Raw genomic sequence first — 27,885 nt, forward strand, 5'->3', positions numbered from 1 at the left:
TCCACTTGTTGTACTCGGTATTTTCCTACATGTGCATCCACATGCGCAAGTGGCGTATGTACGTTTTGCGTTGTACGTTTTGTAACTCGAATGTCCCAGTTTGTGTTCGTCATTCCGCAGGGTCCGTGTGAGAGATCATCCTGCACATATTCTTCACGCTATTCTTCAAGGTTGACTCTGTAACATGTATGTGTTTTCATATAATATTTCTACATTCTGAATTCTGTTGTTGGCTCTACTTCTTTATTAAGGAGCGTAAACGGCGTTTCCTTTGTTGCTCACTGTACTTTGCCCATGTGTGAACTATTTTAGGGATTTTTACGCGATTGTTGCAGATATTGGACGCTTATTCGTGATATTCTTGCATGTGGCTTCTGTAGCGTGCATATGTTGTCATGCGCACGTGCATTTTTTTAAAGTCAGAAAAGGAAGTCCAGAACTCTCCAGCATGACGTTTGCCTTCTAAAAGGAACAAAAGCCAATTAGAGCATCGCTGCAGGCAAATAGCCTTTTGGGAGCTGAGGAAAGGTGCAATTGGAGAATGGCACGGTACACTCCAGAGCTGTCCCATAGAACTAACCATACATGTCTTAGAGCACTGCACGGGTCCGGTTGCCGAGCCGGGTAAAGCCACTTTTTTGCTGGCCTCGGCTGGGCACGGGTTTGACCATTATGGGCCCGTGCAGGTACATTGCCTGGGCTTTAGGTCGGGATCGAGCCTCTGTTACACCACCGTTTAGCCAGTATAAATTTAAGAGTCCGCAACTCTTGGCCGGGCCGGGTAGCCTATAACTTTCTCGAGCTCGTGCCGGGCCTCGGCCAGAAACCTAGAAATTCTTCGGGCTTGGGCCGGACCCGGGACAGGTATGGAGCAGACGGGCGAGGACCGGGCGGGTAAATCAAAGGAAGGCGGGGCTCGCGCCGGGAATGGCCCTAGGAACGCGGCTCGTGCAGTGCTCTAATCTGTCTACGCATAGCAGGAACAAACAAGGAACATGCATTATCACCCGGGCATCACCAAGTCGGCTTCTGGAGCCAGGCTATCCTTTCGCCTCTTTCTTTGTTTTTTCTTTGCAATAAACCTATATCCCCCCCTCCCAGGCATCACCCATCATTTAATAAACTTTCACATCCTCCCCAGGCAACCCGCGAGGAGGCCAGCAGGAGCATGGAGCTTTTCGCTCGCATGTTCGTCTTAATACACTTCTGGTTATACGATACGGCTGCGCCTTCGAGACAATCGAGAATACATGACTGCGCAAGCCATGTTGTCGACGAGGGTCGATTACCTCTGAATGCAAGGTTAGGCGATGTAAGGGAAGCTTCTATAATTTGGATCACTGCATAAAATGGACCGATGACGTCTTCGCCAAACTGTGCGACTGTAAGCGCGACTGAGCAGTGACAGTCACCATGTAGACGAATGTCAGGAACAATAATAAAGGTAGTATTCGTTGCGTCGCGTTGATGTGCCAGTAATACATTTTAGTACGCATCCATGGCTTGCTTGGACGGATCTCATCCTGTCCATTGTGCCTTGGGGTAGTGGGCCGCACCTCATGTGGTGAATCTTCCCATTCATCATCATTAATTTATCTCTTGTTGTTGTTGTTGGATTGCTTGTACGCTGTGAGAATGTCGCAGGAAGGATATTATGACTTGTGTAGTCCGGCTTTTGAATCACTCCACGTAATTTGTGTGCGTTTGTATCCCCTGAGGCATTCTGCGTTCTGTGATGCTGCTGTTTACACTCTTGTGTACTGCTGGGAAGTATACATGCACTAAGAGTTTTCTGAGGAGCAGTTTTTCAGGTACTCAAGCACAGTTTTCGTTGGATGGTAAGACATGGGGCTAGTTGACACATACCGCAACGGCTGACGTAGACGGCACAGCAAATTGCGCCGTTTTCTCGCCGAAGCGAGCATTCTTACCTCTATTGGTTCACTACGCGTGTGTTTCATTGGACAATGGCACTTTTGCTGTATTTTGCATTGGGACTAGAGTGTGGATTTACTGTCATTGTTGCCTTCCAGATGCCATGTAGACATATTGTGCGGGACGTCAGCTGTGTTAAAGTTAGTGGAGCTCAGAGAAAGTGGCCTAATTTGGTCCACGACATCTCCAGTGACTATAGTTGGGCTATGACACGACTAGCTTTGCGTACTGTACACGTGACCTCGCCTCGTATAATTTTTTTATCTGTGCATATTTGGTGTACGCTGTACGACAGGAGTTTCAATGAGTGGCTTCATGCGTGATTATGTCGGCGGACTTTTGAGTTGTAATGCTTAAAGAAAAAGAAAAGGAAACAAAGCCTTCCCGTAGAAGGTCCAGGAACGTCAATGTTGAATTCCGGGAGCAGCTTCCTTTATAATACCACTAGGGAAATTAAAAAAAAAGATACCTTTTATCGAGAACACAATGTCGTTACCGAGATATCCGTGGCCGATTTTGTTCTGGTTCGGGCTGAATAGTTTAGGCGTAAATCCCGTTTTCCATTAGGGGTTCCAGTTTAGGCAAATTTACCGGCGGTATTAGTAATAATTTGTTACCACAGGAAAACTTGCCTACATTCGTATTGATGTTCTGGTAGCTATAACGACTCTGGCCAACCGTTCAGTGTCTGACGAGTACATGTATATACTCTAAGAACAAAGGATTAAATGGGGAGTAATTGCAGCCAGTGGCGTAGCCAGACCTCCAAGGTGGGGGGGGGGGGGCTCTATACGAAAACCCGCCCCACTCCCTCCCCCCACTGACACACAATACTTGTGCACACCGCAGCTTGCGGTTGAAAAAAAAAAGCGAAAATAATTGTTTTCGACATTCACAATACGATGATACTGTGATGTCCAATGAGGTGGTGCCACGAGATTGGAAGGATTTTGAAAAGCTCATACTTTGGAAACCATTCAAGTGTGCCGCTTAGATAGACGCCATGAACTGTAAGAACTTTCGCGATCATCACACTGGTCCCCCCCCCCCCACAGTATATATTATTTTCCCCTCGGGTTTACACGATTTGCGTGGGTCGGTCAGTGGCAGGTATAGGGGGGGGGCTCCGGCCCCCCTTGCCCGCCCGTGGCTACGCCACTGATTGCAACTTCTAGACCCCTAGATTACATTTACTCCCCATTTTAGTCCCCCGATACTGACATTTACACTGCAAATTGTCACTGAACGTCGCAAATGGCCTTCTGAATGCAATAGTCTCCGTAAATATGTGCTCTTGGTCGATCTGATGGCCTACGGCTGTATAACTTAGCCAACTTTGCAATTCTGCACCCACACAGAGTAAGAAACAGTTGGCGCTCCTTTCTTAGCAAATTGTGTTCGATGTATGTATGTCGCAAGATTTTATACCACTCGATATATCACGGTTGACGGTTTGATTCAAACTATTTTCATGCATGCACACGAATTACTTACCTGGGACTCTTGGAACAGAGCGTGAAATATTCAGTGACATTCATTTACTCCCGAAAGGGACTGTTTTTTGTGGCAATGCGTTTAGTGTCCACAAGGAGTATTTTTTCCCTTAGAGTGTAGTTTAGCATGCGAGAGAAACAGGAGTGGTGTGACAAAAAGATAACTGATGTGTTGGCCTTCCTTTGCAGTGAAGCCTTCTACGATGTTCAAGTACACCTTCTTCTGTCTGTTCGTGTGCCTAATTGGTAAGCGTTGGTTACACGCCCTTATTCTTACAAGTTGTCTCGCGACGTAAACCCACGAATGATCACTGCCATGCTATTCTTACAGAAGTAAGGTACATATACAACGAGTTTTCGATACATCACCCCACTTCATCGTCAATATATCATATTTGACTTTTTTTCTTTCTTTCGATAGCTTCATTTTGCAATATTTCTAAATTCGAAACGTACGTGCAGCGACAGTTTCTTTTGCGTCGAAATCTTGGCACATTTTTGTACCTCGAGAACCAAAGTTACCCCCCCCCCCCCAGGAAAATGTGATCTGATGTGATTTGAAGTTCTTTTTCTTGTGTGTGTGTGTGTCGGCCACGTTAGTTTCGTGTTGCAATACCGGTATGGGTTTGTTTTAAAGAGGACTGGACTCGCAACCATTAACGAAAAGAAAGAAAAAAAAAAAGGAACGAAATACGTTACTCAACAGCGAAAACAAACGAGTTCTCGTTCCTCGTTAAAGTTGGCGTCCGCGAGGAATCCGGAATTCTAAAGTTAACGTGATATCCACTTGAAGATAACTTCCAAGAAGAAAACACAAAAAAAGTTTCCCGAAGTCAGTTCGTGTTTTTCATCTGTTTCTTTTTTTTCTTCTTCATAAAACAGCAAAAACATGGAATTCGAAACCAACTGTCAGCTTCCGATTGAAACAGCCTTTCCCGACTTCGCCCATTCCGATGACGTAATTGACATTGCAAAACAGAGCCACGAGCTGTCCCGTGCCTACCAGGTCGTTTCGGCATTCTGCCGCGCGGTGCGCAGCGGTCTTGCGCATGCGCTCTACACATGTTTTGAAAAGGCGGATTCACATTGCCGGCGAGATTCCCAATCACTCAGCTGACGGCGTCGCCAGGCTGGTTGCAATCGGATACCACCGAAAGCGTGAACGGAGATGTTTCTATAGCGACAGTGCGGCATTAAATTGCTGTCGGAAGCCAGACCGTATTTTGTGACGGACAGCCTGCCTTCGTAACCGACTCCAGTGACGTCGGTACGCGCACTGTTGCCTGAATTCCGCCGGGAGCGCGCAGCCGGGGATGCAAAATCAAATTAAATTAAATTTCTAATATTTCCGACTGCTTCAAAACGAAATATCTCGGCTACATGTATATCAGGCATCCACTATTACGACCGCACCTACAGTTCAACAACGTTGTTTTGTCCGGACACCACCTTTGACGGATTACTTTTCCGTTACTAAGGGTGTTTGCAGAGCCGTTCCGACAGGGAGGTGAGAGGTAGAGTCACTAAATAAGCTACGCTTCAGAGTACCGACACTGAGTTCCAAGAGCGAGCATGCGCCATCTTGTTTCCGCGCCACGCTGCGCACGCGCACAGCTCACGTTAGCGCACGATGCCATCTATCGTGAGCGGGTGAAATGTACCTTTCCTGTACGAGCATCAGTTGACGGCCTTGAGCTCACCTTGACATCTTCTGGACGCTCTGGCTGACAATACATGGATTACCGCGCAACAATCATACACGCTTCTTAATCCCACAGCGAGCATTACGTTAGCCGTCTTCGATCCTCAAATGGGGATGATACCGGTGTGGTGCAGAAACAAGATGGCGCTCCTGCTCTCGCTTGGACGTCAGTGTCGATACTCTGAAGCGGAGCTTATTTAGTGACTCTATAGTGAGAGGGAGAGCGCCTTCCCTAAGCGAAGGGCTGGGCTCCGAACTGCAGGTCCCGGGAGCTAAGCTATATAATGGAGCGAGGGCCAAGAGAATGTTTTTTGAGCTCACAAGTGCGCATGCATTTTTTTTTCTCCATTCCTTTTTTTTTAATTTCCAGAGCTCCCGGTGGCGGGGGAGCACTTCTTTTCGTTTATCCTTCACAGGCGGGAGCTCGCCTCGAGAAGGCTTTGTGTGTTTCACTCTGCCAAATTATTAAATCAACTTCTTTTCATTTTAAGTGATGTTTCACATTGGATTTACTTCGAGATGCATTTGGTGGCCCAAATGTCCGGTTATTTTCCAAGCGATCCGGGTAAAGCCTCGCGTCGTCCGCTCCGGGTTCATGGCTTTCACAAATGCATGGAATGTCCTTAGAACAGCTTTAGCACAGTAAGGAAGACCACAAGGTGGTTTTATGAGGTCAGTGACGTGATTATCCGGAACCCTACTAGCTCTTTTCAACTGGCTCCGAACACTACGTGCGAAGCGTAGGGACGGTGGAACCATTTCAGAAGGCATCCACACTGAAGCAGAAAGGAACGGAGGGGGGGGGGGGGTAGAAAAGTATCGTATTCATCATTTTTGTAAGGAAATACATTACGAGGTACATTATTTGAGACAAGTAGCTAAGTCTCTACTTCATCCCTAATAAAACTAAACGATTTACCCAGGCCAGTAGCGTACCAGCCTGCCCTGAAACGCACTACAAGTGCCTGCTTTCAGTATATTTTTTGTACTCACTAGCACATCTATTCGCTCGTGTGAACATTCTGCACACTCCCCATTAACCTTTTTTTTTTCTAGTTCTGGAAGTCCTGGTTGGCGCACAGGAAGGAGGACTCGCACAGATCGTAGGTACGCTGCGCGTTCGTTGCAATCCTCATAACTTCACCCTGTTGCAAAACAGATACCGCTACAGCCTTTTCGTGTTAACGTCATTCGGGTCTCGAATGACATTATTTACGAAGCTTGCGCCCCACGACATTTGCTAATGATATTAAACGCCATGATGTCCGCCCACGCACTAAGTATGATATAAGCTATGCTGCTTTTAAAAACTGAACCCCTGTTACACATGCTGAAAATGCATGTGCTGTAGGGGACACGGCTGTTTAAAATCAGCACTTCGTGGTTTATCTCATCTCAAATCTCCAGGTGTTGCGAGACTATTTCTTTCGAGTGATAAACACTTGCAGCACGTGGTCCACCTTCAAATACAATATCGGCACAACACTTTTAAACGCAGCAGGGGTAACATGGGCCGCGGAACTACACTGTTGAAACAGAACTTCACCACATAGAACGCTCCTGGCCAACCATCATTTCCGAGCGATATCACTCTGTGTCCTGATTTGTTCAAAACAGGGGGGAGGCGCCTATCTGTGACAAGCATAATGTGTCCCAGATAGGCCCCTCCTCCCATTTTCAACAAATCAATACACAGAGAGAGATTCGTCCCTCGTTAATATCTACACTTTCGTCCTTAGCAAAAAAATTGTCCATGAAGTGAGTCGTTCATAATATCCAACCAGACAGCATTAATTGTGAAAAAAAAAATCCGGTTATCAGCGTATGCTTCTGCATGTACATCGTGGAAGTCGTAATTGCTGGAATATCCGCAAATTTAATTGCTTGAGGCTCATCCTCGTTGTCTTGGAAGAATTGCAGCGCTGTTTGCAGCCCTTCCCGAGCCATTGCTGCTGTGACAAGAGGCTTAGCACTGCCCGCATTGTCACAGAAAACGTCCAACTAGTTTTAGGAACTCTCGTCGGATGCCGGTTGCTCCATCGTCTCCGGAATTGCGTCGTCAGTCAGCTCCTTTTCGGTGTCCGTTTCGTCGAAAATGCTCAGGTGCTCGGCTTCAGCGTCCGGGTCCACTATTACGTCATAGCTATTAAGTCATCATGCCCGTTCCAGAATCATCCCCCGCATGACATCCCAGGCATTGCACTCTCTGCGAAAACCGTTGCCACGAATGATAGGATTATCGCTTCTGATTCCAAGAGAAAGGGAGGCGTACGCCTTTTTCTGCTGCAATTTCAATACATGATAACTGACACAAAAAGACGTGCGCCCCCCCACTCTCTCTCCTCGAATCAGAAGCGATAACCCTATCATTCGTGGCAATGGTTGGCGCAGAGCATGCTATGCAGTGAAGTTGAGTTTTTAGGGTGTACTCAAACTGATAAAAGGAGGATTCTACCCTCTTAAAAACGAACTTCGCCGCATAGCACACTCGTAGTCAACCATAATCTCGAATGATATCGTTAGCTGCCCTCATTTGTTGAAAACGAGCGTGCTATGCGGTGAAGTTCATTTTTAAGAGTGTCGAAGAAGGGCGTGTCACCCCCTGTCAGGGGCGGATCTAGAGGGGGGATTAGGATGTCCTGACCCCCTCTTCAATTTCGGTCTTCACATAGTGTTTAATTGACCTCGATTGCGTACCTACAGTGCTGGGCAAGGCTGGACCCCGCTCTCAGGAAAATCCTTGATCCGCCCCTGCCCCCTGTTCTCTCCAAAGGTTGCCGTCATGGGAAGGTGTCCATAATAGCTAAAGGATACATAAAGTTCTACACTCTTAAAAATTAACTTCACCGCATAGCACGCTCCTAGCCAACCATTATCTCGAATGATATCGTTATCTGCCCTGACTTGTTGAAAACACGGGGCGTACGCCTTTTCTGTGACAATTATGAACAGCATAAGTGTCACAGAAATGGCGTACGCCCCCCGTTTTCAACAAATCAGGGCAGATAACGATATCATTCGAGATAATGGTTGGCTAGGAGCGTGCTATGAGGTGAAGTTCATTTTTAAGAGTGTACGGGGTCGGTCGCCGTCTGTGCAGTCCATTGTCCGAAAAGCGAAGATTCATATTATCGAGACACCATTACATGGGAAAAGTTTCGTTCCAAGAAAATAATGTCCATAATTCGAATTGTCCATAGTAATCAGGGACGATTGTAATATTCTGTAATATAATAATATCAGGTAGGTCTTCCTCTGGAGCAGTTCTATGTATTTAATGTTGATGTTGGTGTATTTAAATAACATGTTCAGTTAACGTATTTGTCAACAGTTGCCGAATCCAGAACTAGGATAATGGCGGCACCTCAAGTTCGGCTCCCGACAAAAGCTCACAACACCGCCCGCCTCTTTTGAAATTCAACATTTATTTTCATGGTCATAAATACGTAAAAGGCTCTCCTCACCCAACCTTAGTCAGTCTCGACGGGTGCATATTCTGCATGAACTGACCCACTCCCCAACGTCTGAAATACGTAGAAGGGTCTCCTGACATAACCTTGATCAGTCTCAACGGGTGCATATTCTACATGACCTGACCCACTCCCCAACGTGTGAAATAAGTAACAGGCTCTCCTCACCTAACCTTGGTCAGTCTCGACGGGTGCGTATCCTACATGAACTGACCCACTCCCCAAAGTGTGAAATACGTAGAAGGCTCTCCTCACCTACCCTTGGTCAGTCTCAACGGGTGCGTACATGAAGTGACCCACTCTCCAACGTCTGAAATACGTAGAAGGGTCTCCTCACCTTACCTTGGTCAGTCTCAACGGGTGCGTACATGAAGTGACCCACTCTCCAACGTCTGAAATACGTAGAAGGGTCTCCTCACCTTACCTTGGTCAGTCTCAACGGGTGCGTACATGAACTGACCCACTCCCCAACGTGTGAGATACGTAAAAGGGTCTCTTCACCTTACCTTGGTCAGTCTCGACGGGTGCGTATTCTACATGAACAGAACCACTCCCCAACGTGGGAAATACGTAAAAGGGTGTCCTCACCTTCCCTTGGTCAGTCTCGACGGGTGCATATTCTACATGAACTGACCCACTCCCCAACGTGTGAAATACGTAACAGGCTCTCCTCACCTAACCTTGGTCAGTCTCGACGGGTGCGTATCCTACATGAACTGACCCACTCCCCAAAGTGTGAAATACGTAGAAGGCTCTCCTCACCTACCCTTGGTCAGCCTCGACGGGTGCGTATTGTACATGAACTGACCCACTCCCCAACGTCTGAAATACGTAGAAGGGTCTCCTGACCTTACCTTGGTCAGTCTCAACGGGTGCGTACATGAACTGACCCACTCCCCAACGTGTGAGATACGTAAAAGGGTCTCTTCACCTTACCTTGGTCAGTCTCGACGGGTGCGTATTCTACATGAACTGACCCACTCCCCAACGTGTGAAATACATAGGCTCTCCTCACCCAACCTTGGTCAGTCTCGACGGGTGCATATACTACATGAACTGACCCGCTCCCCAACGTGTGAAATACGTAAAAGGGTATCCTCACATAACCTTGGTCAGTCTCGACGGGTGCATATTCTACATGAACTGACCCAACGCCAACGTGTGAAATACGTAAAATGCTCTGCTGTCCTAAACTTGGTCTGTCTCAACGTGTGCATATTCTACATGAACTGACCCACTCCCCAACGTGTGAAATACGTAAAAGGGTCTCCTCAGCTAACCTTGGTCACTCTCGACGGGAGCATATACTACATGAACTGACCCACTCCCCAACGTGTGGAATACGTAGAAGGCTCTCGTCACCTAACATTGGTCAGTCTCGACGGGTGCATATTCTACATGACCTGACCCACTCCCCAAAGTGTGAAATACGGAAAAGGCTCTCCTATATAACCTTGGTCAGTCTCGACGGGTGCATATTCTACATGACCTGACCCGCCTCCCAACGTGCTACATACAGAAAGGGCTCTCCTGACCTATCCTTGGTCAGTGTCGACAGGTGCATATTCTACATGACCTGACCGGCTCCCCAACGTGTGAAATACACAACATGCTCTCCTCAACTAACCTTGGTCAGTCTCGACGGGCGCGTATTCTACATGAACAGACCCACTCCCCAACGTGGGAAATACGTAAAAGGGTGTCCTCACCTAACCTTGGTCAGTCTCGACAGGTGCATATTCTACATGACCTGACCCACTCCCCAACGTGTGAAATGCGGATAAGGCTCTCCTGACCTAACCTTGGTCAGTCTCGACGGGTGCATATTCTACATGACCTGACCCACTCCCCAACGTGTGAAATACGTAACAGGCTCTCCTCACCTAACCTTGGTCAGTCTCGACGGGTGCATATTCTACATGACCTGACCCACTCCCCAAAGTGTGAAATACGTAAAAGGATCTACTCACCTTCCCTTGGTCAGTCTCGACGGGTGCGTATTCTACATGAACTGACCCACTCCCCAACGTGTGAAATACGTAAAAGGGTCTCCTCACCTAACCTAGGTCAGTCTCGACGGGTGCATATTCGACATGACCTGACCCGCTCAACAACGTGTGAAATAGTGAAAAGGATCTCCTGACCTAACCTTGGTCAGTCTCGACGGGTGCATATTCTACATGACCTGACCCGCTCCCCAACGTATGAAATACGTAAAAGGGTCTCCTCGCAAAACCTTGGTCCGTCTCGACGGGTGATATTGAACATGAACTGACCCACTCCCCAACGTGTGCAATACGTAAAAGGCTCTCCTGAACTAACCTTGGTCAGTCTCAACGGGTGCATATTCTACATGAACTGACCCACTCCCCAACGTGTGAAATACGTAAAAGGATCACCTCACCTAACCTTGGTCAGTCTCGACGGGTGCGTATTCTACATGAACAGAACCACTCCCCAACGTGGGAAATACGTAAAAGGCTCTCGTCACCTAACCTTGGTCAGTCTCGACGGGTGCGTATTCTACATGAACAGAACCACTCCCCAACGTGTGGAATACGTAGAAGGCTCTCGTCACCTAACATTGGTCAGTCTCGACGGGTGCGTATTCTACATGACCTGACCCACTCCCCAAAGTGTAAAATACGTAAAAGGATCACCTGACCTAACCTTGGTCAGCCTCGACGGGTGCATATTCTACATGAACTGACCCACTCACCAACGTGTGAAATAGTTAAAAGGCTCTCCTCATCTAACCTTGGTCAGTCTCGACGGGTGCGTATTCGACATGACCTGACCCACTTCCTAACATGTGAAATACGGAAAAGGCTCTCCTGATATAACCTTGGTCAGTCTCGATGGGTGCATATTCTACATGACCTGACCCGCCTCCCAACGTGCTAAATACAGAAAGGGCTCTCCTGACCTATCCTTGGTCAGTCTCGACAGGTGCATATTCTACATGACCTGACCGGCTCTCCAACGTGTGAAATACACAACATGCTCTCCTCAACTAAACTTGGTCAGTCTCGACGGGCGCGTATTCTACATGAACAGACCCACTCCCCAACGTGGGAAATACGTAAAAGGGTGTCGTCACCTAACCTTGGTCAGTCTCGACAGGTGCATATTCTACATGACCTGACCCACTCCCCAACGTGTGAAATGCGGAAAAGGCTCTCCTGACCTAACCTTGGTCAGTCTCGACGGGTGCATATTCTACATGACCTGACCCACTCCCCAACGTGTGAAATACGTAACAGGCTCTCCTCACCTAACCTTGGTCAGTCTCGACGGGTGCATATTCTACATGACCTGACCCACTCCCCAAAGTGTGAAATACGTAAAAGGATCTACTCACCTTCCCTTGGTCAGTCTCGACGGGTGCGTATTCTACATGAACTGACCCACTCCCCAACGTGTGAAATACGTAAAAGGGTCTCCTCACCTAACCTAGGTCAGTCTCGACGGGTGCATATTCGACATGACCTGACCCGCTCAACAACGTGTGAAATGGTGAAAAGGATCTCCTGACCTAACCTTGGTCAGTCTCGACGGGTGCGTATTCTACATGACCTGACCCGCTCCCCAACGTGTGAAATACAGAAAAGGCTCTCCTGACCTAACCTTCGTCAGTCTCGACGGGTGCATATTCTACATGACCTGACCCGCTCCCCAACGTGTGAAATACGTAAAAGGGTCTCCTCGCAAAACCTTGGTCCGTCTCGACGGGTGATATTGGACATGAACTGACCCACTCCCCAACGCGTGCCATACGTAAAAGGCTCTCCTCAACTAACCTTGGTCAGTCTCAACGGGTGCATATTCTACATGAACTGACCCACTCCCCAACGTGTGAAATACGTAAAAGGATCACCTCACCTAACCTTGGTCAGTCTCGACGGGTGCGTATTCTACATGAACAGAACCACTCCCCAACGTGGGAAATACGTAAAAGGCTCTCGTCACCTAACCTTGGTCAGTCTCGACGGGTGCATATTCTACATGACCTGACCCGCTCCCCAACGTGTGAAATACGTAACACTTTCTCCTCACCTAACCTTGGTCAGTCTCGACGGGTGCATATTCTACATGATCTGACCCACTCCCCAACGTGTAAAATACATAAAAGGGTCTCCTCACACAACCTTGACGAGTCTCGACAGGTGCATATTCTACATGATCTGACCCACTCCCCAACGTGTGAAATACGGAAAAGGCTCTCCTGACATAACCTTGGTCAGTCTCGACGGGTGCATATTCTACATGACCTGACCCGCTCCCCAACACGTGAAATACGGAAAAGGCTCTCCTGACCTAAGCTTGGTCAGTCTCGAGGGGTGCGTATTCTACATGACCTGACCCGTTCCCCAAGGTGCTAAATACGGAAAAGGCTCTCCTGACCTAACCGTGGTCCGTCTCGACAGGTGCATATTCTACATGACCTGACCGGCTCCCCAACGTGTGAAATACACAACAGGCTCTCTTCAACTAACCTTGGTCAGTCTCAACGGGTGCATATTCTACATGAACTGACCCACTCCCCAACGTTGTGAAATACGTAAAAGGATCTCCTCACCTAACCTTGGTCAGTCTCGACGGGTGCGTATTCTACATGACCTGAACCACTCCCCAACGTGTGAAATACGTACCAGGCTCTCCTCACCGAACCTTGGTCAGTCTCGACGGGTGCATATTCTACATGACCTGACCCGCTCCCCAACATGTGAAATACGGAAAAGGCTCTCCTGACCTAAGCTTGGTCAGTCTCGAGGGGTGCGTATTCTACATGACCTGACCCGTTCCCCAAGGTGCTAAATACGGAAAAGGCTCTCCTGACCTAACCGTGGTCCGTCTCGACAGGTGCATATTCTACATGACCTGACCGGCTCCCCAACGTGTGAAATACACAACAGGCTCTCCTCAACTAACCTTGGTCAGTCTCAACGGGTGCATATTCTGCATGAACTGACCCACTCCCCAACGTGGGAAAAGGGTGTCCTCACCGAACCTTGGTCAGTCTCAACGGGTGCATATTCTACATGAACAGACCCACTCCCCAACGTGGGAAAAGGGTGTCCTCACCTAACCTTGGTCAGTCTCAACGGGTGCATATTCTACATGAACAGACCCACTCCCCAACGTGGGAAAAGGGTGTCCTCACCTAACCTTGGTCAGTCTCGATGGGTGCGTATTCTACATGACGTGACCCGCTCCCCAACGTGTGAAATGCGGAAAAGGCTCTCCTGACCTAACCTTGGTCAGTCTCAACGGGTGCATATTCTACATGAACAGACCCACTCCCCAACGTGGGAAAAGGGTCTCCTCACCTAACCTTGGTCAGTCTCAACGGGTGCATATTCTACATGAACAGACCCACTCCCCAACGTGGGAAAAGGGTGTCCTCACCTAACCTTGGTCAGTCTCGATGGGTGCGTATTCTACATGAACAGACCCACTCCCCAACGTGGGAAAAGGGTCTCCTCACCTAACCTTGGTCAGTCTCAACGGGTGCATATTCTACATGAACAGACCCACTCCCCAACGTGGGAAAAGGGTCTCCTCACCTAACCTTGGTCAGTCTCAACGGGTGCATATTCTACATGAACAGACCCACTCCCCAACGTGGGAAAAGGGTGTCCTCACCTAACCTTGGTCAGTCTCGATGGGTGCGTATTCTACATGAACAGACCCACTCCCCAACGTGGGAAAAGGGTGTCCTCACCTAACCTTGGTCAGTCTCAACGGGTGCATATTCTACATGAACAGACCCACTCCCCAACGTGGGAAAAGGGTGTCCTCACCTAACCTTGGTCAGTCTCGATGGGTGCGTATTCTACATGAACAGACCCACTCCCCAACGTGGGAAAAGGGTGTCCTCACCTAACCTTGGTCAGTCTCAACGGGTGCATATTCTACATGAACAGACCCACTCCCCAACGTGGGAAAAGGGTCTCCTCACCTAACCTTGGTCAGTCTCAACGGGTGCATATTCTACATGAACAGACCCACTCCCCAACGTGGGAAAAGGGTCTCCTCACCTAACCTTGGTCAGTCTCAACGGGTGCATATTCTACATGAACAGACCCACTCCCCAACGTGGGAAAAGGGTGTCCTCACCTAACCTTGGTCAGTCTCAACGGGTGCATATTCTACATGAACAGACCCACTCCCCAACGTGGGAAAAGGGTGTCCTCACCTAACCTTGGTCAGTCTCAACGGGTGCATATTCTACATGAACAGACCCACTCCCCAACGTGGGAAAAGGGTGTCCTCACCTAACCTTGGTCAGTCTCAACGGGTGCATATTCTACATGAACAGACCCACTCCCCAACGTGGGAAAAGGGTGTCCTCACCTAACCTTGGTCAGTCTCAACGGGTGCATATTCTACATGAACAGACCCACTCCCCAACGTGGGAAAAGGGTGTCCTCACCTAACCTTGGTCAGTCTCAACGGGTGCATATTCTACATGAACAGACCCACTCCCCAACGTGGGAAAAGGGTGTCCTCACCTAACCTTGGTCAGTCTCAACGGGTGCATATTCTACATGAACAGACCCACTCCCCAACGTGGGAAAAGGGTCTCCTCACCTAACCTTGGTCAGTCTCGATGGGTGCGTATTCTACATGAACAGACCCACTCCCCAACGTGGGAAAAGGGTCTCCTCACCTAACCTTGGTCAGTCTCGATGGGTGCGTATTCTACATGAACAGACCCACTCCCCAACGTGGGAAAAGGGTCTCCTCACCTAACCTTGGTCAGTCTCAACGGGTGCATATTCTACATGAACAGACCCACTCCCCAACGTGGGAAAAGGGTCTCCTCACCTAACCTTGGTCAGTCTCAACGGGTGCATATTCTACATGAACAGACCCACTCCCCAACGTGGGAAAAGGGTGTCCTCACCTAACCTTGGTCAGTCTCGATGGGTGCGTATTCTACATGAACAGACCCACTCCCCAACGTGGGAAAAGGGTGTCCTCACCTAACCTTGGTCAGTCTCAACGGGTGCATATTCTACATGAACAGACCCACTCCCCAACGTGGGAAAAGGGTCTCCTCACCTAACCTTGGTCAGTCTCAACGGGTGCATATTCTACATGAACAGACCCACTCCCCAACGTGGGAAAAGGGTGTCCTCACCTAACCTTGGTCAGTCTCGATGGGTGCGTATTCTACATGAACAGACCCACTCCCCAACGTGGGAAAAGGGTGTCCTCACCTAACCTTGGTCAGTCTCAACGGGTGCATATTCTACATGAACAGACCCACTCCCCAACGTGGGAAAAGGGTGTCCTCACCTAACCTTGGTCAGTCTCGATGGGTGCGTATTCTACATGAACAGACCCACTCCCCAACGTGGGAAAAGGGTGTCCTCACCTAACCTTGGTCAGTCTCAACGGGTGCATATTCTACATGAACAGACCCACTCCCCAACGTGGGAAAAGGGTCTCCTCACCTAACCTTGGTCAGTCTCAACGGGTGCATATTCTACATGAACAGACCCACTCCCCAACGTGGGAAAAGGGTCTCCTCACCTAACCTTGGTCAGTCTCAACGGGTGCATATTCTACATGAACAGACCCACTCCCCAACGTGGGAAAAGGGTGTCCTCACCTAACCTTGGTCAGTCTCAACGGGTGCATATTCTACATGAACAGACCCACTCCCCAACGTGGGAAAAGGGTGTCCTCACCTAACCTTGGTCAGTCTCAACGGGTGCATATTCTACATGAACAGACCCACTCCCCAACGTGGGAAAAGGGTGTCCTCACCTAACCTTGGTCAGTCTCAACGGGTGCATATTCTACATGAACAGACCCACTCCCCAACGTGGGAAAAGGGTGTCCTCACCTAACCTTGGTCAGTCTCAACGGGTGCATATTCTACATGAACAGACCCACTCCCCAACGTGGGAAAAGGGTGTCCTCACCTAACCTTGGTCAGTCTCAACGGGTGCATATTCTACATGAACAGACCCACTCCCCAACGTGGGAAAAGGGTGTCCTCACCTAACCTTGGTCAGTCTCAACGGGTGCATATTCTACATGAACAGACCCACTCCCCAACGTGGGAAAAGGGTGTCCTCACCTAACCTTGGTCAGTCTCAACGGGTGCATATTCTACATGAACAGACCCACTCCCCAACGTGGGAAAAGGGTGTCCTCACCTAACCTTGGTCAGTCTCAACGGGTGCATATTCTACATGAACAGACCCACTCCCCAACGTGGGAAAAGGGTGTCCTCACCTAACCTTGGTCAGTCTCAACGGGTGCATATTCTACATGAACAGACCCACTCCCCAACGTGGGAAAAGGGTGTCCTCACCTAACCTTGGTCAGTCTCAACGGGTGCATATTCTACATGAACAGACCCACTCCCCAACGTGGGAAAAGGGTGTCCTCACCTAACCTTGGTCAGTCTCGATGGGTGCGTATTCTACATGAACAGACCCACTCCCCAACGTGGGAAAAGGGTCTCCTCACCTAACCTTGGTCAGTCTCAACGGGTGCATATTCTACATGAACAGACCCACTCCCCAACGTGGGAAAAGGGTGTCCTCACCTAACCTTGGTCAGTCTCAACGGGTGCATATTCTACATGAACAGACCCACTCCCCAACGTGGGAAAAGGGTGTCCTCACCTAACCTTGGTCAGTCTCGATGGGTGCGTATTCTACATGAACAGACCCACTCCCCAACGTGGGAAAAGGGTCTCCTCACCTAACCTTGGTCAGTCTCAACGGGTGCATATTCTACATGAACAGACCCACTCCCCAACGTGGGAAAAGGGTGTCCTCACCTAACCTTGGTCAGTCTCAACGGGTGCATATTCTACATGAACAGACCCACTCCCCAACGTGGGAAAAGGGTGTCCTCACCTAACCTTGGTCAGTCTCGATGGGTGCGTATTCTACATGACGTGACCCGCTCCCCAACGTGTGAAATGCGGAAAAGGCTCTCCTGACCTAACCTTGGTCAGTCTCAACGGGTGCATATTCTACATGAACAGACCCACTCCCCAACGTGGGAAAAGGGTCTCCTCACCTAACCTTGGTCAGTCTCAACGGGTGCATATTCTACATGAACAGACCCACTCCCCAACGTGGGAAAAGGGTGTCCTCACCTAACCTTGGTCAGTCTCGATGGGTGCGTATTCTACATGACGTGACCCGCTCCCCAACGTGTGAAATGCGGAAAAGGCTCTCCTGACCTAACCTTGGTCAGTCTCAACGGGTGCATATTCTACATGAACAGACCCACTCCCCAACGTGGGAAAAGGGTGTCCTCACCTAACGTTGGTCAGTCTCGATGGGTGCGTATTCTACATGACGTGACCCGCTCCCCAACGTGGGAAATGCGGAAAAGGCTCTCCTCACCTAACCTTGGTCAGTCTCAACGGGTGCATATTCTACATGAACAGACCCACTCCCCAACGTTGTGAAATACGTAAAAGGATCTCCTCACCTAACCTTGGTCAGTCTCGACGGGTGCGTATTCTACATGACCTGAACCACTCCCCAACGTGGGAAATACGTAAAAGGCTCTCGTCACCTAACCTTGGTCAGTCTCGACGGGTGCATATTCTACATGACCTGACCCGCTCCCCAACATGTGAAATACGGAAAAGGCTCTCCTGACCAAAGCTTGCTCAGTCTCGAGGGGTGCGTATTCTACATGACCTGAGCCGTTCCCCAAGGTGCTAAATACGGAAAAGGCTCTCCTGACCTAACCGTGGTCCGTCTCGACAGGTGCATATTCTACATGACCTGATCGGCTCCCCAACGTGTGAACTACACAACAGGCTCTCTTCAACTAACCTTGGTCAGTCTCAACGGGTGCATATTCTACATGAACTGACCCACTCCCCAACGTTGTGAAATACGTAAAAGGATCTCCTCACCTAACCTTGGTCAGTCTCGACGGGTGCGTATTCTACATGACCTGAACCACTCCCCAACGTGTGAAATACGTACCAGGCTCTCCTCACCGAAACTTGGTCAGTCTCGACGGGTGCATATTCTACATGACCTGACCGGCTCCCCAACGTGTGAAATACACAACAGGCTCTCCTCAACTAACCTTGGTCAGTCTCAACGGGTGCATATTCTACATGAACTGACCCACTCCCCAACGTGGGAAAAGGGTGTCCTCACCTAACCTTGGTCAGTCTCAACGGGTGCATATTCTACATGAACTGACCCACTCCCCAACGTGGGAAAAGGGTCTCCTCACCTAACCTTGGTCAGTCTCAACGGGTGCATATTCTACATGAACAGACCCACTCCCCAACGTGGGAAAAGGGTGTCCTCACCTAACCTTGGTCAGTCTCGATGGGTGCGTATTCTACATGACGTAACCCGCTGCCCAACGTGTGAAATGCGGAAAAGACTCTCCTGACCTAACCTTGGTCAGTCTCGACGGGTGCATATTCTACATGACCTGACCCACTCCCCAACGTGTGAAATACGTAACAGGCTCTCCTCACCTAACCTTGGTCAGTCTCGACGGGTGCATATTCTACCTGATCTGACCCACTCCCCAACGTGTAAAATACATAAAAGGGTCTCCTTACATAACCTTGACGAGTCTCGACGGGTGCATATTCTACATGATCTGACCCACTCCCCAACGTGTGAAATACTTAAAAGGCTCTCTTCACCTAACCTTGGTCAGTCTCGACGGGTGCGTATTCTACATGACCTGACCCACTTCCTAACGTGTGAAATACGGAAAACGCTCTCCTCGCAAAACGTTGGTGCGTCTCGACGGGTGATATTCGACATGAACTGACCCACTCCCCAACGTGTAAAATACGGAAAAGGCTCTCCTGACCTAACCTTGGTCAGTCTCGACGGGTGCATATTCTACATGACCTGACCCACTCCCCAACGTGTGATATACGTAAAAGGGTCTCCTCGCAAAACCTTGGTCCGTCTCGATGGGTGATATTCGACATGAACTGACCCACTCCCCAACGTGTGCAATACGTAAAAGGCTCTCCTCAACTAACCTTGGTCAGTCTCAACGGGTGCATATTCTACATGAACTGACCCACTCCCCAACGTGTGAAATACGTAAAAGGATCTGCTCACCTAACCTTGGTCAGTCTCGATGGGTGCGTATTCTACATGACGTGACCCACTCCCCAACGTGTGAAAAACTTAAAAGGCTCTCCTCACCTAACCTTGGTCAGTCTCGACAGGTGCATATTCTACATGACCTGACCCACTCCCCAACGTGTGAAATGCGGAAAAGGCTCTCCTGACCTAACCTTGGTCAGTCTCGACGGGTGCATATTCTACATGACCTGACCCACTCCCCAACGTGTGAAATACGTAACAGCTCTCCTCACCTAACCTTGGTCAGTCTCGACGGGTGCATATTCTACATGACCTGACCCACTCCCCAAAGTGTGAAATACGTAAAAGGGTCTCCTCACCTAACCTAGGTCAGTCTCGACGGGTGCATATTCGACATGACCTGACCCACTCCCCAACGTGTGAAATGCGGAAAAGGCTCTCCTGACCTAACCTTGGTCAGTCTCGACGGGTGCATATTCTACATGACCTGACCCACTCCCCAACGTGTGAAATACGTAACAGGCTCTCCTCACCTAACCTTGGTCAGTCTCGACGGGTGCATATTCGACATGACCTGACCCGCTCAACAACGTGTGAAATAGTGAAAAGGATCTCCTGACTTAACCTTGGTCAGTCTCGACGGGTGCGTATTCTACATGACCTGACCCGCTCCCCAACGTGTGAAATACAGAAAAGGCTCTCCTGACCTAACCTTGGTCAGTCTCGACGGGTGCATATTCTACATGACCTGACCCGCTCCCCAACGTGTGAAATACGTAAAAGGGTCTCCTCGCAAAACCTTGGTCCGTCTCGACGGGTGATATTGGACATGAACTGACCCACTCCCCAACGTGTGCAATACGTAAAAGGCTCCCCTCAACTAACCTTGGTCAGTCTCAACGGGTGCATATTCTACATGAACTGACCCACTCCCCAACGTGTGAAATACGTAAAAGGATCACCTCACCTAACCTTGGTCAGTCTCGACGGGTGCGTATTCTACATGAACTGACCCACTCCCCAACGTGGGAAATACGTAACAGGCTCTCCTCACCTAACCTTGGTCAGTCTCGACGGGTGCATATTCTACATGAACTGACCCACTCCCCAACGTGTGAAATACGTAACAGGCTCTCCTCACCTAACCTTGGTCAGTCTCGACGGGTGCGTATTCTACATGACCTGACCCACTCCCCAACGTGTGAAATATATAAACGGCTCTGCTGTCCTAACCTTGGTCTGTCTCAACGTGTGCATATTCTACATGGACTGACCCACTCCCCAATGTGTGAAATACGTAAAAGGCTCTCGTCACCTAACCTTGGTCAGTCTCGACGGGTGCATATTCTACATGACCTGACCCGCTCCCCAACGTGTGAAATACGTAACACTTTCTCCTCACCTAACCTTGGTCAGTCTCGACGGGTGCATATTCTACATGATCTGACCCACTCCCCAACGTGTAAAATACATAAAAGGGTCTCCTCACCTAACCTTGACGAGTCTCGACAGGTGCATATTTTACATGATCTGACCCACTCCCCAACGTGTGAAATACTTAAAAGGCTCTCCTCACCTAACCTTGGTCAGTCTCGACGGGTGCGTATTCTACATGACCTGACCCACTTCCTAACGTGTGAAATACGGAAAAGGCTCTCCTGACATAACCTTGGTCAGTCTCGACGGGTGCATATTCTACATGACCTGACCCGCTCCCCAACATGTGAAATACGGAAAAGGCTCTCCTGACCTAAGCTTGGTCAGTCTCGAGGGGTGCGTATTCTACATGACCTGACCCGTTCCCCAACGTGCTAAATACGGAAAAGGCTCTCCTGACCTAACCTTGGTCCGTCTCGACAGGTGCATATTCTACATGACCTGACCGGCTCCCCAACGTGTGAAATACGTAAAAGGATCTCCTCACCTAACCTTGACCAGTCTCGACGGGTGTATATTCTACATCACCTGACCCACTCCCCAACGTGTAAAATACGTAAAAGGGGCTCCTCACCTAACCTTGGTCAGTCTCGACGGGTGTATATTCTACACGACCTGACCCACTCCCCAACGTGTAAAATACGTAAAAGGGTCTCCTCACCTAACCTTGACCAGTCTCGACGGGTGCATATTCTACATCACCTGACCCACTCCCCAACGTGTAAAATACGTAAAAAGGGCTCCTCACCTAACCTTGACCAGTCTCGACGGGTGCATATTCTACATCACCTGACCCACTCCCCAACGTGTGAAATACGTAAAAGGGGCTCCTCACCTAACCTTGACCAGTCTCGACGGGTGCATATTCTACATCACCTGACCCACTCCCCAACGTGTAAAATACGTAAAAGGGGCTCCTCACCTAACCTTGACCAGTCTCGACGGGTGCATATTCTACATCACCTGACCCACTCCCCAACGTGTAAAATACGTAAAAGGGGCTCCTCACCTAACCTTGGTCAGTCTCGACGGCTGTATATTCTACACGACCTGACCCACTCCCCAACGTGTAAAATACGTAAAAGGGTCTCCTCACCTAACCTTGACCAGTCTCGACGGGTGCATATTCTACATCACCTGACCCACTCCCCAACGTGTAAAATACGTAAAAGGGGCTCCTCACCTAACCTTGACCAGTCTCGACGGGTGTATATTCTACACGACCTGACCCACTCCCCAACGTGTAAAATACGTAAAAGGGGCTCCTCACCTAACCTTGGTCAGTCTCGACGGGTGTATATTCTACACGACCTGACCCACTCCCCAACGTGTAAAATACGTAAAAGGGGCTCCTCACCTAACCGTGACCAGTCTCGACGGGTGCATATTCTACATCACCTGACCCACTCCCCAACGTGTAAAATACGTAAAAGGGGCTCCTCACCTAACCTTGGTCAGTCTCGATGGGTGTATATTCTACACGACCTGACCCACTCCCCAACGTGTAAAATACGTAAAAGGGGCTCCTCACCTAACCTTGACCAGTCTCGACGGGTGCATATTCTACACGACCTGACCCACTCCCCAACGTGTAAAATACGTAAAAGGGGCTCCTCACCTAACCTTGGTCAGTCTCGACGGGTGTATATTCTACACGACCTGACCCACTCCCCAACGTGTAAAATACGTAAAAGGGGCTCCTCACCTAACCTTGGTCTGTCTCAACGGGTGCATATTCTACAAGTGAAAAGCTCACTGAGGCCTCCCTGTGGGTGACGTAGGGCGCATGCCTTCGGCTATCATAGAGGTGTTGTATAGAGGAACTGGACGTTATTTGTATAGTGACGTCACGGCATCGAAAGCTCTACGCAACGTTGGCACAGCTTGTGTTTACCTTTAGCTTAGGCCGGGACCAGCAAGAACAAAACAGAGTCACGTCACCACTTGGGTGCGTCGTGAAAAAAGAACAAAAAACACGGTGCAAAGTCAGCCCGTGCTTAGTCTGCAAAGGGGTATAGCCTGCATTTAGGGTGCAACATTCCCATGTGCGAGCGAGAAAACCCATTTGATAGCCATCGTGCTAGTGCAGTAGAATCACTCGTGTGTGTGCTTAGTATTTCTAGTGTGCCAGTTAGAGGAGAGGGAAAATATGGGAAGGCGGCCGAGGCTAGCAGATGACTTTATGTGCACGTACCTCTGGACAGGAGATGCAGAAGATTGACCATCTTGCTTTTTTTCTTCTACTCAGTGTATGAAGCTAGGAACTCAGTATCTGTGGTGCGTGCTCCTGGTTATTCTGTCGGAGCAAGTCGTTCTGCTTGTACTAACTGTTTGCTAAGACATATGTTTCTCGTGCCGTGATAGTGCGTACACTGTTAAAACAGAACTACACCACATAGCACGCTCCTAGCCAACCATCATACCGAATGACATCATTCTGTGTCATGATTTGCTCAAAACAGGGGGGAGTCGCCTATCTGGGACAAGATAATCTGTCCCAGATAGGCACCTCCTCCAATTTTCAACAAATCAATGCACAGAACGATATAATTAGGAATGATGATTGGCTAGGAGCGTGCTATGTGGTGAAGTTCTGTTATAGTGGTGTGTAACAGTGTATAGTGGTGTCTCGCGATAGCTGAACAGCAGAAAGGTATGTAGTAAAGTACACTGTTCAAACAAGCATTCACTCCATAGCTTGAAGCTAACCACCATTCTGAATGATATTCTATCTCCCGATATGTCGAAAACAGGAGGAAGGGCCTATCTGGAGCATGCATAATGTTTCCCAGATATGCGCCTCCTCCCATTTTCATCAAATCCGAAGGCAGAATGGTATCTTTCGGACTGGTGGTTGGCTAGAAACGTGCTATGCGGTGAAGTTCTGTTTTAACAGTGTACGGTGTAGGATTGTAGAAACATATAGTATCGTCAAGAGTAACAGTTATATCCACAACGAGTTTCTTACATGCACTGTCTTGGGTGGACAGTAAAACAGAAGTATTCCTGGTTTCAGGGGGATTTGACGGTGCATTAGACGAAAGCGCAAAAGGTAACTACTGCTTTTCTTGCTTTTAATTTTGTAACTTTAGTGCTTTGAGACCTCCTTACGCAATAAAGGGATAGGCCTAAAAACCCTGAACCAAGATGGCGGTTGAAGTTTGGTAAGGCAATTTCAGTTGGTATTCCTTGAATACCGCCAATGAAAAATGTGTAGCCTACATGTACAGCTCGCATGAGGGTTAACCATTCCGGACCCTGGTGGCGCTTAGTAGAAATAATGACGGAGAGTGTTTGTTTGTATTTACAGTTAGAGGGGCGGCCCTCGTTATGAAGGCTTGTTACAGTTAGCTCTGACGAGAGACGTACATATCTACACTCTTAGAAATGAACTTCAACGCATAGCACGCTCCTAGCCAACCACCATCTCTAATGATATCGTGCAAACGGGAGGCGTGCGTCTTTTTGTGACTTTTATGCTCTCCATAATTGTCACAAAAGAGGCGGGCGCCTCCTGTTTTTAACAAATCGAGTCAAATAACGATATCATTCGAGATGATGGTTGGCTAAGAGCTTGCTATGCGGGGAAATTCTGTTTTAACAGTGCACGGTGTAGGATTGTAGAAACATATAGTATCGTCAAGAGTAAGTTATATCCAAAACGAGTTTCTTACATGCACTTTCAAGTGGCGACAGTAAAACCGAAGTATTCCTCGTTTCAGATGAACTTAGACGACTACAGAAAATGAGAGACGGTAACTACTGCTTTTCTTGCTTTTCATTTTGTAATTTTTGTGCTTTGAAACCTCCTTACGCAATAAAGGGATAGGCCTAAAAACCCTAAACCAAGAAGGCGGTTGAAGTTTGGTAAGGCAATTTCAGTTGGTATTCCTCGAATACCGCCAATGAAAATGTGTAGCCAACATGTACAGCTCGCATGGGAGTTAACCTTTCCGGACCCTGGTGGAGCTTAGTAGAAAAAATGGCGGAGAGTGTTTGTTTGTATTTACAGTTAGAGGGGCGGCCCTCGTTATGAAGGCATTGTTACAGTTAGCTTTGACGAGAGCCGTACATATTTACACTCTTATAAATGAACTTCAACGCATAGCACGCTCCTAGCCAACCACCATCTCTAATGATATCGTGAAAACGGGAGGCGTACGTCTTTTGTGACACTTATGCTGTCCATAATTGTCACAAAAGAAGCGGACGCCTCACGTTTTTAACAAATCGAGTCAGATAACGATACCATTCGAGATGATGGTTGGCTAAGAGCCTGCTATGCGGTGAAGTTCGTTTTTAATGGCGTACTCTACGTGCATGTGTGGTTAGCATCGCTTTTGCACACTCAGAACAGAACTTCACCGCACAGCACGTTGTGCGCCAACCACTGCCACGAGTGATAGGGTTATCGCTTCTGATTTGAAGAGAGAGAGGGGCGTACGCACAGTTGTAGCAATTATCATATATCCAACTTGTCAATAATAGGAGTACCCCCCTCGCTCTTGGAATCAGAAGCGGTAACTCTATCATTCATGACAGTGGTTGGTCTCTTGGTCTCTTTCTGCAGGAGGCGGGTCTTGCTCAACGACCCATCTAACACTTTGCTCTCCACGACTAACTCATGCACCCTCTACGCATCTCCACCCTTCATCCTCTATCCTCCATTCGTCTTTCTTTTCTTCTTTTCTTTTTTGTTTTGGTATAGTCGTGACTACGCCCACTTCTGTGTGGCCAACAACGGCGAGCCGATCCTGCCATTACTCCCCCTCCCTCCATTCTTTTCTGAGAGTGACCTCTGTGAGACCGACGACGGCGAGCTCATTCAGCACTACCACCATTTGAGGGAGTGGGGTATGCGACTCAGGGGAAAAACAAAACAGAAACCCAGGAGCATGTTAAAGTTCTTTTTCAATATCACGGCGCGTTGAAAGTGTCTTAGCATAGGAAAAAAACACACACACGCAATTTCGACGTGTCAGAGCTTGATGATGACGCTGGTTAGGGTCAGGTCGCTCGAGGGTAGCGGAGGAATCACTGTCTAGCTTAATGTGCTGCTGAATGAGCACTCTCAAAATTGATGTCCCAGTATGTCTGCGTCGTCCAGGTAGTTCTCGACTCCCTACGCACTTTATTATTATTATAAGAAATTGCGAAGAGGATGAGGATCACCTGACCCCACCTGCGCTCATCTTCGTGAATAAGCAGATATCGAGCTCGTGGATAGCTGCTCGTTCGTGTGGCATTAAACACTTGTTCTCTCAATTGGAGTCATCGTTTCCTAGATTTTGGTGCCGAAACACGGGATCGAACCACGGATCCCGGGTTCGATCCCGGGTTTCGGGATGCCAGTTCAGCTGGCAGTTAAGCTTCAGCTAGTTTACGCTGGCAAAATACGTTCATCTCTTGGCTTTATATCGACGGGAATATGTCGGCAAGCGGTAAAACGACATGTAAACAAAGTCGCATGACCTCAAAATGACGTTGTCTCTGACGTGTGACCAGGACAATATGGCGGTTTTACAACAAGCTGCTCAAGCACGCTTGAGGGTAGTTTACAAAAATGGCGGATTTATGTCACCTCTGTGGATGGAGGAAAGAATGCTAGCAGACGACGCCAAAGTATCATAGATGATCTCTCTCGATTGGTGGCGTTGGGTGAAACCGACGCCTAGGGTGCCTGAATACTAGCTCCCTCCCACGGTGTAGGCTGGAGTCACCCTTTGTAGAAGCGAATGGCGCCAAGCCGCGTATTGACTACAACGCTTACCATGCATGCATGCTATGCACTGATTTTTTCAAACCTCCTTTGCTACAAATTTACTCAGCTCTAAAATGCTCTGCGTCACTAAGCGTATCGCTACACCTTTGTGAGCGTACCGCAAGCTGTGCGTGGGAGTCAATATGGCGGAAATTCGTAGCAGACGACGCGGTTGTCTTCATCCTATGCAGAGGGAGTTAGTATTGAGGCACCCTACAGGCGCCTAAACGAGCACCCTAAACAGGCACCCTACACGGCCACCCCTCGGAGACCATAATGGTACGGCTCCTCCGCGCGCGACACCGCCGATAGGGGACAGCTGGATGGGCCCACTGGGTGGAGATTTCAGACAAGTACATTGCAAGCAGTACATTGCCTCTGTATTCTGGAGCATTGTTTTTTTTTTACATGCTAACTTACATCCATGAAGGTACCTTAGACGATGTTACCAAGGATCTGGAGAAGGCCTTTGGACGTTAAGGAAGGAAGGTCATCGCACAATGAACAACGAAATGAAAGTGTGTATTCAAGAATGGACGTTCGACGACGCCTTCAACACCATGGAGAATTATACTTCGTTTACCGTCGAAGCGCTGTAATCACCGAGGCAATCCGCCTCAATCGTCCAGTTAAAATAAATACGACGTGAGTGCTCTCGCGATATTTTGTATGTTTATATGCTTGTTTGCTCTTTTTCAACCGTTTTCGTCTTCTACAGCCTGAATATTCGTATAGTATTAACTAATTTATCAACAGTAAGCATATATTAGAATGTAATCCTTCACGCTCCCTTTGTTGTGCTTTTCTGTGCTCCTCCTTCTTCCCTTCATTAATGGCTTCGTGTAACTGTTGCACATCTGCGGGGGCGACACCCTCGCCCCTCGTTGTTTTGTATGTGTTTGTGTTAAAATAAAGTTGAGTCACAGTGATACCAGCGCTCGGGTCCATCCTCTGGGCCTATATAAGCGGCAGCCTGGTCCACTGTAGGCAGTTCGTCTTC

The 27,885-nt window shown here is 48.8% G+C and overlaps 1 long non-coding RNA gene across 1 annotated transcript; it reads left to right on the forward strand.

The window, feature by feature from the left end:
* LOC135374534 (uncharacterized) lies at positions 1-27,885 on the forward strand. The gene is made up of 6 exons (XR_010416944.1): positions 1-186; positions 3,618-3,674; positions 6,187-6,237; positions 24,141-24,176; positions 24,847-24,879; positions 27,316-27,885. It is a non-coding gene; the product is annotated as an uncharacterized LOC135374534 (long non-coding RNA).

This window comes from Ornithodoros turicata, unplaced genomic scaffold (genome assembly GCF_037126465.1).
Source record: "Ornithodoros turicata isolate Travis unplaced genomic scaffold, ASM3712646v1 Chromosome69, whole genome shotgun sequence".
NCBI classification, from domain to species: Eukaryota; Metazoa; Arthropoda; class Arachnida; order Ixodida; family Argasidae; genus Ornithodoros; species Ornithodoros turicata.